Raw genomic sequence first — 20268 nt, 5'->3', positions numbered from 1 at the left:
CATTAAATTCGACACGATACTGACAGCACTCGCACACATAAGAATTTACCACTGTGCAGTTTTCGAGTCGGTATTGAGCTTTGCAGCCAGTACATGGGCACATGGATTTTGTCTCGTCATGAACAGGATCACTGTTAGTCGGGGGCAGAGGAGTGCCCTATTTATACTGTCTGTGGCGTTCGGCAACACACCAATCGATTCGCTGCATGTGGTGCTTGGAATAGATACGATCGACACTAATATCAGATATTAGGCTGCTACATATTAGTAGAAGATGGGTAGAGCTAAAAGTGTGATGCAGATCACTGGTCAGCAGACAGAAGATAGTCGCCTACTGAAACATTGGCGTGTGGACAGTTGGCAGAGAGAGTGGGACGAGAGTGATATGGGGCTGTCGAGTCTATTCGTTTTTCTCCAGTATCATAGAGCATTTATGGTTGCGCCATGTCAGCCCCAGGGCAATATATGTATATTATAACGATTGTTCCCCTTTAGGAGAGCGATTGAGCTTGAATTCACAATTTCATCTTCGGATGTTTTTCTTCTTTGCTTCCCAAAACCTCCTCATCCTCTCAGAATGCTCCTTCTTCCGTTCCTCTGTCCATTTTTTGCCAGGCTGACGCGATGTTCTTTTCCCAAACTTCACACTTGTGATTTTATGCCGGCACTCGGTGCGATCTTCGAGATTTTTTATGTTGATCTGCTGTAGATCCCTCTGGACGTCTTTCAGCAATTCTGTTCCACATTTACTCCTTGTTATAATATTGAATAATTTCTTTGCTGTTCTTGAGCATTCCATCCTGTAGATGTGTGTATAAAATTTGGCTCGGCGCTTTCTGATTTCATCTGTTACTATATATATATATATATATATATATATATATATATATATATATATATATGAGACGATACGGTACGAAACCGGTCTAATGAACTTAAGTCCGGAAATGCGTGGTTTCCATGCTCAATTCATTACAGAGGCTGCGGTCTAATACGGGCCGTACCGTGCAGCCACAGTTGCAGTATACATGGTTTCCTCGTAGAGAGTGGTACTCTTTCTACTCTTCCTCATACGTCATGCCGTCAAGCCCTTCCCCCCCCCCCTCCTCCCCCCCTCCTGCCATAGTAAATAGTAATGTTGTGTCCGATCACTTCTCTTGCTGACTCACCTCATTGTGGATGTGATACAGCGTTGTACACAATCGTTCCGGGTTTCGTATTCGAATCGAGAGCTTGCTGACATGGTGTCCACTAACGGACAGCCGGCAGCAATGTAGTATCAGGAGATTATCCCCGCCGACCACAACGACAGCATTCATTACCTGCAAGTGTTTCGCCGCTTGTCTGACACAGGGTCGTCTCAGGAAGCAGGAAATCATGAATGACGTACGCGAATTGTTCGTTCACCATACTTGGGGGAAAATCTGATTAATACTGGGGAAAGCGACCGCCATGTCAGTGCCAGGCAGTTGGTCCGCCGGTATAGGATACGCCAGACGACCGTGTGGAACTTCCTCCATGACAATTGTAACTACGCTTATCACTTACAGCGTGTGCAGGGCTTACTAAGTGACCGACTTTACACATCGGGGGCAGTTTTGTCACCAGGAAACAACGATTCCGGGATTTGTTTCGTCCGTACTAGTCACGGATGAGGCCGTCTTTACGCTGAGTGGTACCTTCAGCTTTCAGTACAGTCATCTGTGGGTTAGTATGCAGAACCCCCGTGGTATGGTGACAGCGAATCATCAGCATCGGTGCAGCCGGAATGTGTGGACCGGGGTAACTGCCGACTGTATTTTGGGACCAGTCTTTCTTCCACGTCACCTAACAGGCAGGAATTGTCGGCGTTTCTTGCGGGTGACTTTGCCTCCTCTGCTGAAAGAAGTTACGTGGCTGCCACATGATGGTGCTCCAGCCCACTTCGCCGTTAACGTCGGGACGCATCTCAATCGTGTCTTTCCTGGCCGTTGGATTGGACGAGGAGGTCCAAGTGCATGGCCTGCTCGTTGACTGGATCTCAACCCGTGCGATTTCTGGTTACGGGGCCATCTCAAAAGTATTGTGTATCCATACCCCATTCCAGATGTGGAGACACTGGAGCAGTGTACTCATGACACTTTGACCCTGTTAGGATGCATCCTGGCCGACATGTACGTGTGATACAGAGCATGCTACGGCCTGTACACGCATGCGTTGAGGTACATGGAAACCATTTTCAACACATACTGTGACAGTGGCTGCCTGGTGCAGTGCATAATAGATCGCAGTCTGTATAACAATGTATGATCGAGTAAATGGTTACTAGCATGGAAACCGTAAGTTCATTAGACCTTTTTTATCATACTTTTTGAGCAGGTCGAGTATATAGTGCTTGATTTGTAAAAAGAAAGAACTTCCAGTTTGTGACCTTCAAGATAGTATTTTTGAAATTTAGACTTCTCAAAACCTTATTTTAATTCTTTCATGATCATTTTTAAACTGTGAATACTACTTTTGTTTGATATCGCTTCAATCGCAGTAGAAGTTACATGATATCGTACGGCATCTCAGAATCTGCGTTGCTACAATTAATTTATCGGTATGGCATATAAGTGGGTACCGTAACAAACCAAGGGCACCTGCACAAATAATTCACACTCTGTTTACAGTAATCAGTTGTTAATAGTTGTAAAAAATGTCACTGTTAAAAATCGACAGCATTATATACAATATGGGTAACTGTTAAGCATATAACAAGCAGAAATGTCTCTGTAACATTAATTTTATTTTGTAAAATTGTTTTATTTTACAAAAACACTTTGTTTGAAAACAATATCTGCAGTTGTATTGTGATCAACACTCATGTTTCGGCTGTATATGCGTGTAGCGTGTCACTAAATTTACAAACTAGTGAAAAACCCACTATCCATACGAAGAAGTCCTGCCCTCTGAAGTGCCTGACCTTGGGTGAAGGGTATTTTTATTGGGAATTGCTTTCGGATCATTTGGAAACCCACGACTGGATCAGAATGTGTGAGGTTAATTCTGAAATGAGCGCGGTTTCATGGTAGTCAGTGGATTTACCCGCCATCATGGACACGCCTCAGTGAGTTCCACTGATCTTGCACCATTAATTAATAACTGACTAGCATTAACTTTCATAATTACCATAATAAGAGCATTTTCCCTTAAAACCGGTTGATGAGATGGTAAACCGGACGGATTTAAAGAGTTAATGACTCATACGGGGTACTAATGAAACTTCTTTCTTCTTCAGGGTGGACAGAATCAAAACTGAGGTAAACGTCTGCCTCTCCAGGCAACAAATTCGAGGTCACACCTTCATTACTGGTCCACAATCATTTTTTGGACATAGAATCACCGTTTAATAGAATTGTGAAACATATTCTCGATTGATTTCTTTGGAATTGAAATATGTTGGTAATAAAACTATAGTAATTACAATAACAATGTTCAGAAAAAGTTGTCCTGCATGTTAGTTAAACAAATTGTAAAACATAGCATCTTTTACACTGTTTTTATAAAATAACGTTTTTTAACTGTAAGAATTACTTTCGAGTGTGTTATGTGAATTTTTCTTCATTAGTGTTAACGAAATATTGAAAATTATACGTAAATGATAAATTTTGATTATATATTATGGGAGATACGCTGTACGGACAAGGGAAGGTATACTGACAAAATGGAGCAAATCAGTTGACGTCGCTACCTGGTCGAGCCGTTGAATAAATTTTCCAATGAACAAGAACCATCGCAAACAAATAATGGAATAGGGTACATTAGGATACTCGACAACTCAGTGGATATACAGGGTGTTACTTACACATGTAAAGGTGTTGGGATCAATACTACATTAAGATGTGACCACTTTGGTTTGACAGCTGTTTTTTCGCTGTGTCTAACAGTATTCTCGCAAAGAATTTACATAATTTAGTAACTGATGCTTCCTGCACGCTCGTATCTGCGCGGGAAAGCAGACTGCGCCTGTCAGTATAGACCATCCATTTTATGCCGACACATCCACACTTCAATACCACATCTCCGGCCCATGAGAAAATAAACATTAATGGCTGGCTTGTTTCACTAGTACTTTGATACTTTGACATGTTAACCAACATAAAATCATACTACTCACAACAGCTGTAATTATTAGTTAGCAAATAAAGTAAATATTAATGTTATGTTGTTCAGTACATTGTGCTCAGTCATCAGTAGAAATCTCTCTCTCTCTCTCTCTCTCTCTCTCTCTCTCTCTCTCTCTGTCTGTCTGCGCGTGTGTGTGTGTGTGTGTGTGTGTGTGTACTCGTATGATTCTTTTGGTAAGATTTGTTTGTTTGTCATGCTGATCAAAATGTGGTCACCTTTAAAGTCTGTCTTAACCTAGCATTGGTTTTGTGTAATTACTGTTACAATTTTTGCTAGCCACTGTCCCAGGTTTTTCTTAGATTTAATTCATTTCCACCATTTTAGTCAGGTGATCCATGTAAGTTTTTTCGACCTTAACTTAGTGTTGTTGTGGGTATGTTTCCCCATGAGGTTTTCCCTGTATGACATGCACTAAACATAAAAACTATATATTGTACTTTCGATAGTGCGTTTTCCTCTAGGTTTTTGTGTACTGAACTCTGTTTCTGATGTTCATGAGATGCAAATTGAAATGGAATACCTCAAATAGAAGGTCCCGCGTTCGAGTCACGGTCCAGCACACAGTTTTAATCTGCCAGGAAGTTTCATATCAGCGCACACTCCACTGGGCTGTGAAAATCTCATTCCGGATACCTCAAATGAATTTAGAACTAAGGTGAGATCGGAAAAGTATTAAAACACATAAATGTCATATCAAATAAGTTTGGAATTTTGGTGAGATTGGCACAAGTATTAAGAAACATAAATGATCCACATAGTAGCTGAAACGCTGGTACTTTGAACTCAGGACAATAATGTAGCCGCTTGTCCACCTGTTCGAATTAAGCTTCCTTCTCACATATCGGTTTCCCTGTTACAGCCCAAGCTGCGTGTTTATAAATTCGTTAAAGGCTTTGTATCATGGCTGCTTGGTATCACAACACTGTAGAAAAATTCTACAACGGATAAGACAGACATTTTGTTTTTCTTCTGCTTAAGAAATGTACTACTATCTCCCAGGAATGCTCCATATTGCATCGACGGCATCTTCTTCGTCGGTCGCACACGGCTCTCCGCGCGTCGCTCATAGCGGCACGTTTATATCTCTTGCTATCACACCGCCGTGCGAGTGCAATCTTCCCCCGTCTCTTTAAGAAGCGACATTCAGAAGGGTCGCCCCAAACTCACTGAATCTACAGATTCATATCAACGTTGTAACCGAAGACTACAGCCAGGAGAATACACCGATATAGCACAATGCTGCTATGTACCTCTACTAACCAGCGTCTTATTTGTTTCAACATTCAAATACTATTTGTTTACTCTCATCTTATATGACTCAGCACCACAATACGACCATATAGCACTTCAAAGTTATCTGTGTCTCAATTATTAATCACATTCTCAACAAACATATGAGTGTGTTATCTTTTTCGAAATACGAGGGGCGTTTGAAAAGTCCGTGCATAGTCCGAGAGATGGCACCACCGACGCGTATCGAGGTCATGTTTAGTTAGCAGCATCTTTGCAAAGAACGCACACCAAGTTTCAGCCATATTAGTCTATTTATTTGTGTTTGGCATTCGTGTGAATCAAGGAAGTCGAGTAATTGTCAAAAACATGGACGAAAAAGAATTTCGTGTGGTGATTACACATTACTTTATGAAAGGCAAAACGCCTCAGGAGCCTAAAGAGAAGCTTGATAAACATTACCGTGACTGCACCTTCGATTAGAACAGTTTATAAGTAGTTTCAAAATTTTGGGAGTGGCCACATGGGTACAAGTGATGATGTTGAATGTTCCTGATGTCCTGTGGAGGTTATGACTCCAGAAATCATTGATAAAATCCATGATATGGTGATGGATGACAGAAGAGGTAAGGTGCGTGGAATTGCTAGTGCTGTGGGCATCTCAAACTAACGAGTACATAATATTTTGCATAAACTTTTGGACGTGAGAAAGCTATCTGCAAGATGGGTTCCGCGGTTGCTGACGGTTGACTAAAAACGGAATCGTGTGAAGTGTTGCAAGGATGGTTTGCAGCTGTTCAGGAAGAATCTGCATGACTTTAAGCGTCGTTTCGGACTGGTGGATGAAACGTGGATACATTACTATACTCCTGAGACCAAACAATAAACTAAACACTGAGTTAGCAAGGGAGAATTTGTACCAGAAAAGGCGAAGACCGTTACTTCGGCCGGAAAGGTTGTGGCGACTGTCTTTTGGGATTCGCAAGGGATAATCCTCATCGACTATCTGGAAAAGGGTAAAACTATTACAGATGAATATTATTCATCGTTATTGGACCGTTTTAAAACCTAGCTGCAAGGTTGGACCGCAAAAAATTCCTTTTCCATCACGACAATGCACCAGCACACATATCAGCAGTTGTGGTCGCAAAATTTATGGAAATAGGATCCAACTCGTTTCACTCCCCCCCTATTCTCCACACTTGGTTCAGTCGGACTACTGTATGTTCCCCAGTTTGAAGAAATGTCTGGCAGGGGAAAGATTTTATTCAAACGAGGAGGTTATTGCAGCAACTAATAGCTATTTTGTAGACTTCGACAATTCCTACTATTAGGAAGGGATCAACAAAATTGAAACAGCGGTGGACGAAGTGTATAAGTCTAAAAGGTGATTATGTCTCGAAATAACTTTTCAAACGCCCCTCGTATGTGACCTTTTTTGCCATCTCAACTACCGTCACATCACTTCCAATATGTAATTCTTCAATTCGCCTTTTGAGCCTCTAATTTCACTCGCTTATTACGTTCCATGTTGTGCTGTATTGGATGGAACTGGGGACCTATAAATGACGGAAAGGCTTCGTCTCCGCCGTAGTCGTCAATGGTTCACAACCCCACAACAGGCTACTGCAAGTTATTGCAGCAACTCACCCCACCGCCGCCCCACACTGAACCCAGGGTTATTTTGCGGTTCGGTCCCCAGTGGACCCCCCCCCCCCTCCCCCCTTCCCCGGAAAGGTCACACACCAGACTAATGTAACCGCAGTGTTTGCGTGGTAGAGTAATTATTTTGCACGCGTACGTGGAGAAAGTGTTTGCGCAGCAATCGCCGACGTAGTGTAACTGAGGAGGGATAAGTGGAGCCAGCCCACATACGCCGAGGCAGATGGAAAACCGCCTTAAAAATCATCCACAGGCTGGCCGGCACACCGGACCTCGACACTAATCCGCCGGGCTAATTCGTGCCGGGGACCGACACGCCTTCCCGGCCGGGAAGCAGTGCGTTAGACACTACGGCTAACCGGGCGAGCTACGTTCAGTGTTACTGCTAGAATCTCTCGAATGTATTTAAACGATGTGACAAACTCAGGTTATTTACTACTATTGATGTGAGCTTTTGCAGCATCTTTAGTCCGCAAGTCACTTAACGGTGTATCGCGGTCCGTCCGTCGGATGCCACTATACAATGAGGTGACAAGTCACGGGATACCTCCTAAAATGTGTCGGAGCTCCTTTTGCCCGGCTTTGTGCGGCAGCTCGACATGGCATGGACTCAGAAAGTCGTTTGAAGTCCCCTGCAGAAATACTTCACCATTTTGCTTCTATAGCCGTCCATAATTGCGAAAACGTAGCCGGTAGCACGAACTAACCTCTCGATTATGTCGCATGAATGATTGATGTAATTCATATCGCACGCTCGAGCTGTCCAGAATGTACTTCAAACTATTTACGAGAAACATGTGGCTCTGTGATATAGTGCAGTGGAATCCATAAAAATTGCATCGTTGTTTGGCAACATGAAGCCCATGAATGGCAGCAATGACTTCCAAGTAGCCGAACATAACCATTCCCAACCAATGTACTGTTCAATTGAGCCAGAGGACCTGCTCCATTCCATGTCAACACAGCTCACGTCATTATGGAGCCACCACCAGCTTGCTTAGTGCCTCGTTCACATCATTGGGGTCCATCGTTTGGTTTTTCTGCGTCACACCTGAACCATACAGCTCTTACCAACTGGAAATGGGACTCATCCGATCAGGCCACGATTTTTCAGTCGTCCAGGTCACGGCTTCAGGAGAAGCGCAGCAGGCGATGTCGTGCTGATTAGCAAAGGAACTCACTTCGGTCGTCTGCTGCCATAGCCCATTAACGCCAAATTTCGCCACTCTATCCTAACGGTTACGTTTGTCGTACGTCTCACATTAATATCTACTGTTATTTCACGCATTGTTACTTGCCTGTCAGCACAGAAAACCTAGGCAGACACCGCTGCTCCCGGTCGTTAAGTGAGTTCCTTAGGCTACTGCGTTGTCCGTGGTGAGAGATAATGCCTGAAATTTGGTACTCACGGCACACTTTTTACATTTTGGATCTCGATGTAATGAATTCTCTAGCGATTTCTGAAATGGAATATACCCTGCGTCTAGCTCGAACTACCATTCCGCGTTCAAAGTCTTTTAATTCCCATCGCGCGGCCATAACAAGTCGGAAACGTTTGTCGTATGAGTTATCTGGGTACAAATGAGAGCTCCACCAAAGCCCCGCCATTTTACGCCTTGTGTAAGCGATACTAGCGTGATCTGTATACCGAGCGAGGTGGCGCAGTGGTTAGCATATTGGAGTAGCATTCGGGAGGACGACGGTTAAACTCTGCGTCTGGCCATCCTGATTTGGGATCTCCGTGATTTCGCTTCAGGCAAATGCAGGGATGGTTCCTTTGAAAGGGCACGGCCGACTTCCTTCCCCATCCTTTCAAATGGTTCAAATGGCTCTGAGCACTATAGGACATAACATCTGAGTCATCAGTCCCCTAGAAATTAGAACTACTTAAACCTAACTAACCTACGGATTTCACACACATGCATGCCCGAGGCAGGATTCGAACCTGCGACCGTAGAGGTCGCGCGGTTCCAGACTAAAGCGCCTAGAACCGCTCGGCCTCCCCGGCCGGCAGAGAACATTACACGTTACCAAATAGGCTAACAGTGGCCTCGTATCACCAACTTCTAGCCGGCCCCATCGTTCCCTAATCAGATGGGACCGATGAAATCGCTGTTTAGTCCCCTCCCCCAAATCAACCAATCATTTGTATATGTGCATATCGCAGTCCTATGACTCTTGCCACCTAATACGTTTCTACCAGTCAGTGTCTTATTCGATTGTACCAGCATTCAAAACTATTTGTTTTTGTCAACGACATTACTCTCATTGTATGTAACTCAGCGCAATAAAAGGATTATACAGCACATCAAAGTTATGTATATTTCGATTATTAATTGTACATAATGAAAATAAACTTACAAGTGTAATATCTTTTTGTCGATGTGTGACTATCTTTTTAGCCATCTTTACCACCGACATAACACTCCGAATGTAGAATTCTTCCATTCGCCTTCTGAGCCTCTAATTTTACGCGTCTATTACGTTCCAAGGTACTTATAGAACTACTCGTGCGTATTTAAACGATGTGACAAGCTCAAGATGATTTAGCGCTGATGATGTAAGCTGCTGGTACATCTTTAGCGCGTAAGCCATTTCATGGCGTGTCGTGGCCAGTCGCTCTGGTACCACTATAGTATGCACCACAAAGACACGGTTATGAGCTCTAATTTTTACGATTTTCATATCTTTGCCATTTGGCGAGATAAATGTGAGAGGGAGCAGTATGTTTCGTGGCACTTCTTGAAACAAACATTGTCGGAATCTTAAGAGCCGGCCGCGGTGGCCGTGCGGTTCTAGACGCTTCAGTCCGGAACCGCGAGACTGCTCTGTTCGCAGGTTCGAATCCTGCCTCGGGCGTGGATGTGTGTGATGTCCTTAGGTTAGTTAGGATTAAGTAGTTCTAAGTTCTAGGGGACTGATGACCTAAGATCATATGTACCATGGTGCTCAGAGCCAATTTTAAGAATTCGCTTTTTGTGATGGACATTGCTTCCCTTGCAGCGTCTGCCATTGGAGTTTGATGACCATCTCCATAAAGCTTTCGTGCTTAATATACGAACCTTTGACGAAACACACCACACTTTGCTTGATCGTTGCCACTGATCTTGGACAGCCTCAGCTGCTTACACTTCTTCGTTTGATCCTGGTTGTCGCTTTTGGGTCATTCCCGCGAGCAACAACATGTATGTATTGAAGTGGGCTAAGATTCCAGCCGTCTTCCTGTGGAGTTTAACTTAATTTATTACCTGTTATTGAACTTGACCAGCGGTATCTCCTGCCTTGTGGCCGTTGACGTAATTTTCAGCAGTGTATTTTCCTCGTCGTGTTGTTGCTATCCAGCGTGGTATGTAGTTCGACAGCTGAGGTGTTGTTGGTCGTTGTGGGCGCCAGTATTGTGCGTGTCGCTGCATTGAAACCTTGTGGTCGTTTTGCTAGTTGCATGGAGCGGAATTGATGTTGTTGATTGGTCGGTCGGCTGTCTGTCGGTTCGATTGCCTTCAGATTAAGAAGCCGTCGAACAGGCTGCCTGTCTCACACAAACGGGCGTTAGTTACAAATATGCGCAGTAGCTTACATTCTTCTTTTTCAGGGTCAACTACTGACACAGCATAATTCGCCGATCCTCTGTGGATTTTCCTGTACCTCGCTGCAGTTTTAATGGCTGCAAACTTTCCTGCGGAAAACAGTGTCATCCGCAAATCCACTTTACGTACTTTCGATATTATCCACCAGATCACTCATCTCTTCGCTATATGGTAACGTCCCAGAAACACTAGTAAAAAGTCCTCAGTGCAGGCGAAAATATGGGCCGATATTGCTGAAAGGGTCTTTCTCTCTATAAAGTAACACGATGTCCTACGTTTCTCGCATTCTTATCTTGGCTATCGCCCAACTGTGTGAAACTCTTTCAAATCCCTGCCAAAATTTACCTGTCCAAGTGAGTGTGCTGCTGCGAGATGTCGTGTGTGAGAAAAGCGACCTGTCTTTTCTGATTGCATGCTGATCCTACATGTCTACCGAACCTTTGCGCCCAGGCCGGCCGCGGTGGTCTCGCGGTTCTAGGCGCGCAGTCCGGAGCCGTGCGACTGCTACGGTCGCAGGTTCGAATCCTGCCTCGGGCATGGATGTGTGTGTGATGTCCTTAGGTTAGTTAGGTTTAAGTAGTTCTAAGTTCTAGGGGACTAATGACCACAGCAGTTGAGTCCCATAGTGCTCAGAGCCATTTGAACCATTTTTTGGCGCAGACGACGTTAAAGTGCTAACTTTAAGGATCTAGTGTTTAGAAATAAGTATTAAATTTTAACTGATGTATGTAAGTTACTTTGTAGCGTTAAGATAAACTCGTTGCATCTATTCAAAGTTACGACCGCCACTCTCAAGGAAGACATTATACAGCCTAGTACAACATTCTCCTGCACTTTCTAAAAGATACAAGTTGTCTGTCTATCGTACAATTGTCAGAGTAGCTCAGAGAAGTGCGCTACCTCTGTCGTCTTGAACGGGTCACTTCGTGTTGTGTGCCGTGTGCTTGTTGACAATCTGCTAACACGGGTCACTTCGTCTTGTGTGCCGTGTTCTCGCTGTCAACCTGCTAACATGGGTCACTTCGTCTTGTGTGCCATGTGCTGGCTGTCAACCTACTAACACAGGTCACTTCATCTTGTGTGCTACGTGCTGGCTATCAACCTGATAATATAGGTCACTTCAAGATGAGACCGCACGTTCACTGCCACTTTCCGACAAGAATGGTTCTCAGCAGAGGACGTTCCCCACTGAATTTAAAGAACAGAGCTTCACTGGACGTTTACTGGGACTCGACAGAATGGCGCGCACTGCTCCCCAGTTTCGTAGTCCAATCGAGTTTTATGAAAGTAAGGTGTGTGAGGGGAGGAAGCAAGATTGGTCGAGGGGCAGCTCTCTAGAAGCTAACTCTGTAGTATTGAGGCCTCCCCGCTAACGATAAAGACAGTCTCACTATTTTAGATTTTGACATCAATTCTGAGAGAATAACAGCAGTGAGTATGTGGATGAATAATAGTCTTCTGTTGCCGTGATTGAATTAGTTATGTTGTGCCCATTGATTCATTTCTGGTACAATATCCTTTCTATACATGTCTTTCAGCTGTATTCGCGGAATATTTCGCGCCGTACATATATGAGTAATGAAGTGCAGCGTTAGAACACGTACTTGTGAAACGGTGTATCTAGACTCCCTAAAATCGCATGTAATTGCTTTGGCAGGAAATGTAACAAGGCCATTTGTTGCAAAGTATACTCTTCAAGTGGTTAAAAAACAAAAGATGTCACAGAAGATGGAACAATCTCACTATCAGATGGAGCGCTCTTATATATACACTGATCAGCGAGAAAGTTATCACCACTCATCCTGTAGGCGGATAACAGCGGTGACGCGTCGTGGCGTTGAATCAATGATGCCTTGGTAGGTCGCTAGAGGGAGCTGGCAGTAGCTCTCGAGGAAGAACGCGCTCTCATTCTTACATAGACAATCTGCCACATCATTGAAAGCGTCCACACAGATCTGAATCAGTTTTAAAGGCGAAGGGCTGACATACCCCTTTTTAACATCCATTAATAGGTGTCTTTATATTTTTGGTCAGATAGTTTATGGTAATAATCTGGTAGAACAGGTAAGTATGCACGCACCGAAAAGGGTACTAGAAATACACTGACACTCCCAAGTAACGCTACTCACTTAATATTCTAAACAAATCTATTGCAACCACACACAAAGAAGCCGTAGCATTTGAATGCAGCACCTGCTGTGGATCTCTGTCATTCAGAACAAAACACGTTTAAGACACGTTATACAATAGCGGTTTTGCATAGCATTCCACATCCGAATTTAAATTGTTTATTTCATGAGAAATCTGTCTGTGGAAAATGGCAAATTCGCTGAGCGGATGACAGCGTGTATGACTACTATTTTGCACATCAGGTCGTGTGGGGTAGCCGCGCTTTCTTGGGCGTCTTGCCACTGTCCGGGCGGCTGCCCCCGTCGGAGGTTCGAATCCTCCCTTGGGCATGGGTGTGTGTGTTGTCCTCAGCGTAAGTTAGTTTAAGTTAGGATGAGTAGTGTGTAGGCTTAGGGACCCTTGACCTCAGCAGTTTGGTCCCTTACGTATTCACACACATTTGAAATTCTTTCTTCACAGCAACAAAAACACTGTAGGGAGATATTTAGACCTAGCACTGCGTTTACAGTGCATTTCAGAACTTAAAGATAAACTAAATGAAGTAACATAACGTGTTGCCGGAAGTCTCCCAGTCGCGCATAGATAGCCGGGCGTCACACGTGTTAGGTCAAGAGTGCACGTACAATAGTTTGCATAGGGCTTAGGGAACAAAACTTGAGGTTATTGAGTATTTTTTTAAAATGAATCTCAACTTTTAAGTAGCCATAAAAATGTTCAATTTCCGACCCTGTTAAATACTTTCATATTATCGACATTTAAGTCATTTTCTTGAAAGAAAACGGCTGATTAAACAGAATTTTTTTCTTCTTAGTTAGAGCTGGTGGGGGAGGGGGAGTAGCCTGATGCCTCCCGGCTGAGGGCGCCCTTGGGTGAGGTCAGTGTGACTTTACGTTAATACGAGGGAGCTGAAAACAGGAAGAGGCACTGCGTGTGTCAGAGTGCAGCTACGGTGCACTAAGGTGGTGGTCTTCATTACAACGTGGTGCAGAGACAACATTTCACAGCAGGAAGGATCATTGGGAAGCGGGAAGAAGGACAAAGTGTGACGATTGTAACCAATTATTGTTTCATGTGCATCAAAGCGTTCCGAACAACGGCCACTGCTGCCCGACGGGAGAGGGTGGTTGACCACGGTCTAATACACAAACGACGTCTGTATTGTGCAACAGGCGAGGAGGGCCACACGTCAAACAGCGGGTGCAATTACAACCACGTTTAAAAGGACTGAAAGGCACGCACTGTCTTTGCTCTACGACCAGTCCTGTGTCTTCCGTCGACAGCACACATTAGAGGCCCCTCGTGCGTTGGTGTGAACATCATAGGAACGGGAGCAACGAGAAGTGGCGTCAAATGCTCTTTTCGAAAGAGAGCAAATTCAGTCTGAGCAGTGATTCTGGAAGTACCTTCTAACGGTAAGAGATGGGATCACGTAATGCACCCAGGAATATCGTCGGAACACGATCATTTTGGTGGTGCACTGAAACACTCCCTATTAAACCTACCGTTATTGACTAATGGATTACAGCCTATCAGTTAAAAATACTTTGACAGTGTGCAACTGATCAAGGCTGATAGGTTAATACTTGCACGGGAGTTGTTTCCTATCAAATCCAACAGAGCTAATTATGATAGCAATAATCGGTACATATTTTGTTGTTAATGCTCTATAGCTTTTGCCTAAACAGCACGAATGAGGCAGTTACTCCCTTCGTCTGACGAAGTATTAACGCTTAACTCATCACAAGTCGCCTATTAATGTCGTCACACGTCAATATTCCTCACGTGGCACTGAATGCACAATCCTCACTGCAGTCCATATCGCGGGAGTCCGGCGCGGTTGTCGCGCAATCACGGTGCACAAACAAACACTTAAACATACCAAACAAATCACTCAATTAACGCCATTTACGTATTTGCTGGAGGTCAGACCCACGGCTTTGTGTGACACGCACAGCCGTTAAACAATTCTAAACGCGGTCGGCCGTCCTGTCGAAATCGTCCCTGCTCGCTTAGCAGGGCTTGTATTGTATGTTAACTGGGCACCTAGAAATGACGTAGAGGCTCCGGCCCCGCAATGGTCCACAACCCCACAACGACTACCGCAGTCAACTTCACCCCTCCGCTGCCCCACACCGAACCCAGCTTTACTGTGCGGTTTTGCCCCACGGTGGACCCCCCCCCCCCCCCCCCCCCCCGGGAACGTCTCACACGAGGCGAGTGTAACCCCTATGTTTGCGTGGTAGAGTAATGGTGGTGTACTCGTACGTGGAGAACTTGTTTGCTCAGCAATCGCCGACTTAGTGTAACTGAGGCGGAATAAGGGGAACGAGCCCGCATTCGCCGAGGCTGATGGAAAACCGCCTAAAAACCATCCACAGACTGGCTGATTCACTGGACCTCGACACAAATCCGCCGGGCGGATTCGTACCGGGGACCGGCGCTCCTTCCCACCTGGAAAGCCGTGCGTTAGACCGCACGGCCTACCGGGCGGGGATAGCCAACAGCTTACTTGCTGTGAGTCTGAACTCTGTCCACTCTCTGGCGCACTGGATGCTCGACTATCGATAGTACCTACTGCGACCTGTGTGAGGCAAAGATCTGTTCTCATATCGTAAGGGGCGGTTGATCTCTTGCAGCAGGTGTCACGATGTGGAGAGGCATCATGTTAGTGGGCCAAGTATCTGAACACAATAAACTCACTGGTCGATGTTGTTGTGTGCTCCGCTCCCATTTGAATCTTCTGAGAGTTGCATTCGGCCCTGACTTAATTTATGAGATGCTCCTGGAAATATCGGCATAAATTTAAGAGTACTTACGACAATGCCAGTAACGGCAACATTTTTTAGCGCAAAATGATACAAAAATAAATTCTTAAGATCGAGTGTGTCTGAAAGACCCCCTCGAAATTTAACCACATGGCGCCTGAAGAAGTCGCTACTGATGCGTTGAAGCTATCAACCTAAATAAATTTTTCAAAAATAACGGCTCATGTTATGTATTCCTATGCAATTTCGACCAGCCGCTGTTTCCCACTCCATATTTTTACGATGGACTTTCATTACTAGCATATTTATTCTTAACAGATGTATGGCGAGAATCTATCGTTACAATAGATACACACAATTTTCTTAAGAGAAGAAAGACTTCTTAGCCAAGAGAGTAATAAAACACTGTATTGTGCATGACCGGTCTCGGTAAACCTATGTTACCATCATCAGATCTGTAATAGCATTACAAAAGGTGCTACAGCCTATTATACAAATAATGTCAAATTAGCCCATAGAGGAATCAATGACAACATACCTTTGTACTGGTTATTATAAACATATTGTGCCCAATGCACACAAAATCTTTCCATTAAATCCCCAGATGCACAACATATGACATGAATGATGAGTTGCCTGGCTGCAAGCAGGCGCCGAGTCTCTGGTGTGAATAGCTCTTTGGCAGTCCGCCTCCGTAGCGTAGCGGTAGCGTTACCGCCTTCCACGCCAAAGGGCCCGGGGTCCATTCGCGGCTGGGGCAGGAGATTTTCTCCGCTCAGGGACTGAGTGTTGTGTTGTCCTCGTCATCATTTCATCCCCATATCCGGCGCGCAGGTCACCCAATGTGGCATCGAATGCAATTAGTACCTGCCCTCGGCGGCCGAACTTTCCCCAATGGGGGACTCGCGGCCCACAATTCCGTACGCACATTTCATTTCAAGCTCTTCAGTACCTGCGACTATATGCTGCTGTACTTGGACTTCGAGCCACAAAGGCGTAACGGAACGGTTTATTAAGGATAACCTCCAGGTATTCAATATTAATTGAGACCAAGCATGGTCTCTGGCGCACCCTGTGAGTTATTCAGGGTTATATCCATATTTGTGTAGACTGATGGATGTAGATTGGTAGTTGGCTACATGGCAATATTCCTAGGCTTAGTTATATATTAGTTTGTAATTTATATTAATATAATGAAATGTATGAACTTTCGTAGGGCGTGATTAATGTTCATCTTTTGTTTTTTCTTCAGTATTATTGGGCTACAGACGTCCATGTGCTCAATCTAAGACTCAGGCTTTAACTACTTTCGACCGCTTTCTGTTGGTATGCCACGTAGCATTGATGGCCCTGATACAGACAATCACATCGCCTAATTTTTCGGCGCTCTAAGTATGGTGCGTTGCAGTATAATAGTATAATTTTAAGATTAGTTGCGGTAGCTCCAGACTTTGGGTTGAACTCCGCTCTATTTTAAAAATTTCCTAAATGTTTTTGGCATTCAGTCTAGCTTTTTCTACCATGTTCAATGAAAAATTTTAATTTTTTTTAGTATTTATGTTGGCGCTTGTTTATACTTCCAGTTTTGTGACTATATAATAAATTTATTGTAAGTATGGTGTATAGAACGTCTGAAGTATGTTTTGTCAGGAAGAAATCATCAAGAAGTTCTTTAGAATCATGGTTGGTTTTTACTTACGTATTTGACATTGAATGGTAGAAACTGTGCACTGCAGCGAGACATGTCGTACCTGCTGTCAGTTCATCTCATGCAGTGGCTATTGACAGTCCTAGTAGGCATGGCGTGTGATCGTATGGATCCAGTGCTGTCGCGATTTGTGTACATAACAATTTTAACTTTTACTTTTGACGCGCCAACACATCATTCATGTCATATGTTAATGGAAAGATGTTTTGTGCATCTATCGCAATATGTTTATAATAACACGTACGAAGGTATGTTGTCATTGATTCCTCTATGGATTAATTTGGCATTATTTGCAAAACAGGCTGTGGCACCTTTTTTAATGTTATTACAGATTTGATGATAACATTGGTTTACCGAAACGGTCATCCACAATACAGTTCTTTATTGCGATCTTGGCTAAGAAGTTTTTCTTCTCCTTGAAACTAAATACAGATCGTTCCTTCACACTCAATATGAGTAAACTAATTGGCACACACAAATTTTCTGTAGTGTGGAAAACTTCTCTGGTTCACTGTTCCCTTTAAAGACCTCACTGCGAAAAGAGGATAACAATGAACACTTGAAATATGAAAAGAGCAGAACGTAGGGTAGTAGCTGTTTTCTGCCGACTTGAGCACTCGAGCAGATCACGATGGTGGAAGTTTTTAGCAAAAGAAAGTGGGGGAGATATGATGAATAGTTGCCGCTGCAGCCAGTGCATCTGCTGCTCCTGTTGGCTTAAGTTGGTACGATTTGCTTTTGTAACAAAGAGGAATGCAGGAAAAGATCTCTTGTGGATGATAACTTTTACGGGACTTGTTAGCCGCTGTGTCTGTTGGAGGGGTGTACACACTCCCCTTTTAACCTGTCCATGCTTTCCTGTTAGCCGGGCAGGCGAGCTTCCTCACGTTATCGGCAGAACTGGCAGGGTGCTTCACTCCCATCCGAGACAATCTCTGCCGACCCTCGCAGGCTGATGGAGTCTTGCGTGACTGCCCCCGTCTTCCTTCTGTTCTATGCGACACTGCAGTTTGTTGTGTACCATTTTGTTGTAAAGAGTAGTGTTCGGACGTTGATGAAATCTCTCTCTTTATCTGAGTATCACAACAGGAGGTTCAATGAAGTACATATTCATTCTGGGTCATTGCAGGCCAAGAAAAAAAATGGATTTCATTTGTTCTTCTTCTCTTTTCGGCGTATTTATGGGTTATTTATTTATTTCGACATCAACTGCAACTCCATCCGCTTCATCATCAGGTCATCTCTAATGCATGTTTTCTATAGTAAGCGGAATCATCTCTGAAAGTGGAGATTCTCTTCAGGTATGAATCTAAACCTGACCATGTCTATTTTACTGAAACAATTTCTAAAGTAAGGTTTCTAAGGTCTGGTTTCTTTAATCTTAGTGAGTTCCAGCCACATATGGCCCCAGCTATACTAGCTTTAATAACATTTTCCAGGATTTGTATTGCGACTTGGGTGAGTGCATCCAAAGTGGCCAAAATAGTTCATTCCAATACATTGCTAAACAACCTCAAATCTGTTAGATACATTTCCACATTCTTGCTAGCTACTATGTCTTTGTCAAATTCCAAAATACATACAGTGTGAGAAAACAGCTGGAAAAATTTAAGAACATGTCGTAACATATTGAAGAGTCCCAAATGAGTGTATAGTAACTTTTTACAGAGTTTGCATTGCGAGACAACTTTTAATTGAAGCTGCGTCATAAACACACGATTTATTTCTCCCGGTTTCACTTGGGGTCTGTTACGTCTGTGGTATATACATTGAAGATCCATAGAAACTGCCTAATATCGTATAGGGCCCCTGCGAGCACGGAAAAGTGCCGCAACAAAACGTGGCATGGACTCTACTAATGCCTGAAAAGTGCAGGAGGGAACTGACATAATAAATCCTGCAGGGCTGTCCACAAATCAGTAAGAGTACGAGGAGGTGGAGGTCTCTAGTGAACAGCACATTGCGTGGCATCCCAGATATGCTCAACAACGTTCATGTCTGGTGAGTTTGGTGGCCAACGGGATATCTAGACGTATCAGGGGTCCCAATCACTCCAACTGCACACGCCCCACACAATTACAGAGCTTCCACCACTTTTAACAATACACTGGGTCCACCGATTCATGAGATTGCCTCCATACTAGTAAACGTCCATCCTGTAGATACAATTGGAAACGAAACTCGTTCGACCAGGCAACATGTTAACAATCATCAATAGTCTAGGGTCCGTGTTGACGGGCCCAGGCGAGGCGTAAAGCTTTGTGTCATGCAGTCATTAAGGGTACACGAGTGGTCCCTCGGGTCCGAAAGCCCATATCGATGATGTCTCGTTGAATGGTTCGCTCGCTGACACTTGATGGCCCAGCACTGAAATCTGCAGCAATTTTGCGGAAGGGCTGTACTTACTGCACGTTGATCGATTCACTTCATTCGTCGTAGGTACCGTTCTTCCAGGAATTTTGTCCGGCCTCAGCGATGTCGGAGATTTGACGTTTTACCGGATTCCTACTGTTCACTGTACCCTCGTGAAATGGTCGTATGGGAAAATCCCCACTTCATCGCTACTTTGGAGATGCTGTGTGCCATCGCTCGACCGTAGACAATAACACCACGTTCAGACTCACTTAAATCTTGACAACATGTCATTGTAACCGATCTAACAAATGCGCCGACACTTGGCTTATATAGGCGTTGCCGACTGCAGCACAGTATTCTGTCTGTTTACAAATCGGTGTATTTGAATACGCATGCCTGTCCCAGTTTATTTCCCATCTCCTAACTCCTCCTCAGTCTCCCTTACGTTTGGTTTGTTCATTTTGCTGCTCCCACCGTTATAACTGAGCTGCAGGAAAACTATCTACACAAACACACAGTATACCTGTCTAGTCACGTTGAATAGGCGGCGCAACCTATTGTCAGGTCGTGCCCGGGTTCCCGCGTTCGATTCCCGGCGGGGGCAGGGATTTTCTCTGCCTCGTGATGGCTGGGTGTTGTGTGTTGACCTTAGGTTAGTTAGGTTTAAGTTTCTAAGTTCTTG

The sequence above is a fragment of the Schistocerca gregaria genome, chromosome 6 (assembly GCF_023897955.1).
Source record: "Schistocerca gregaria isolate iqSchGreg1 chromosome 6, iqSchGreg1.2, whole genome shotgun sequence".
NCBI classification, from domain to species: Eukaryota; Metazoa; Arthropoda; class Insecta; order Orthoptera; family Acrididae; genus Schistocerca; species Schistocerca gregaria.
This window is presented reverse-complemented; position numbering follows the sequence as displayed.